The sequence below is a fragment of the Convolutriloba macropyga genome, chromosome 1 (assembly GCF_964194025.1).
Source record: "Convolutriloba macropyga chromosome 1, txConMacr16.3, whole genome shotgun sequence".
Lineage (NCBI taxonomy): Eukaryota > Metazoa > Xenacoelomorpha > Acoela > Convolutidae > Convolutriloba > Convolutriloba macropyga.
In genome coordinates, this window is record NC_134468.1 from 35639204 (window position 1) to 35640575 (window position 1372).

General features: G+C 34.0%; 1 protein-coding gene across 1 annotated transcript in view; it reads left to right on the top strand.

The window, feature by feature from the left end:
* The first annotated feature begins 436 nt into the window (after positions 1–436).
* The window catches only part of LOC142348515 (uncharacterized), an 88900-nt gene continuing 87964 nt past the window's right edge, over positions 437–1372 (top strand). The window contains exon 1 of the mRNA XM_075399891.1: positions 437–565. The gene's annotated coding sequence lies outside the window, so the exon portion shown is untranslated. The remainder of the gene's footprint in view (positions 566–1372) is intronic.

A 1372-nucleotide genomic window follows, 5' to 3' on the forward strand; every position in this document is an offset into this window, starting at 1 on the left:
TTAATTTTTCTAATAAAAAAACTTTTCTCGATAAACGTCAGTTCACGGTTTGTGAGACCAGTGCAATAGATATCTTAGGATACTCAAAAAATTAAAAAATCTTACAAGTCCAAGGTAAATTTTATATTTTTGCAGAAAGTTTTTAAAGAATAATGCGTTAGTTTGTGCGTTTGATGAGAAATCTTGTATGATCTATATTATATATTTTTTGTATTCTTCATGATTACCCTGGAAAAGTAGATATCCGTTTTCTATTGATCTCATAATTATGTTTGCACCAAATCAATGCGAATTAATGCATTTTCAGGACAATAGAAAACAGCAGTTTTATCGGTCCAATTTGTGAAAAGTGACGTAACCAGCAACGTTTGATGTATCTGTTTAAATGCTGTGTGAACTTGTGATGTATCAAATGATAGTTGATTGTCCCGTTTTCATTAATTACTATAAACAGTTTTTAGATTCTCAATTTGGACAAAACCTTTTCTGCTTCAATTCAACTTTAAATGTATATAGAGCGTCCGGAGATCTTCACGTCGACTTAATTTGTTCTACACAAAAACACGTACGTAGATTCTTTAACTGAATTCGCATTTAAAACTTCTTAAATGTAAATTTTTGTTTTAAACCTGTTTTATGAGTATCGTCGTAAAAATTCCTCGGATTTTGTTTAATAAACAAAACTTAAAATTGCCTTTCTCTCGCAACATTTCGAATCCTTTAGTCACTAGGTGAAAAACCTCGCACCGTTATTTACAGATTTTTTGGGTCAAAATACGTTTCACATATTTAATTCACAACCGTTGAATGCATATATGGCGATCGTGACCAAAGCCTGTTATAATATGAACTGTTTGGAGCTAAATCAATAGCAAAAGTTGTGATCCAGTCCTACAACCCAGGCCTTGGCCTCGAATTATGAAAAGACTGTAAATGTCTAGTGGGGGGGGGGCAATATTGACTATAATTACACGGTCGAGCTTCCTAGTTTAAGTCGAGCTAATATCTTTTCATGGGTCGAACTTAAGTCTTTTCATAACAAAGAAAGTCCATCTAAGGTCTTTTCATGGGTACATCATTAGTCTTTGCATACGTCTTTTCAAAAATCCGAATTTTTTTTCTGCTTCTGTACATACAGAAGAAGAGCCCGAACAAGACTAATTAGCTTTGCACCAGAGCAGTCCATTTTAAAAAATAGTTGGAAAACTGCCAAAATCCCTAATATCTTCGTCAAATCTTAAGATAAAGAGTTATGGCAGCTCGAGTTGATTCAATGAAACCAGCTAGCTCATGTGTATTGCCCCGAGACCCATTAGCCATGACAAAACTTTGGCGTTATTCAGTTTGTTTTCCCCTCTAAAAGTGTGAACTA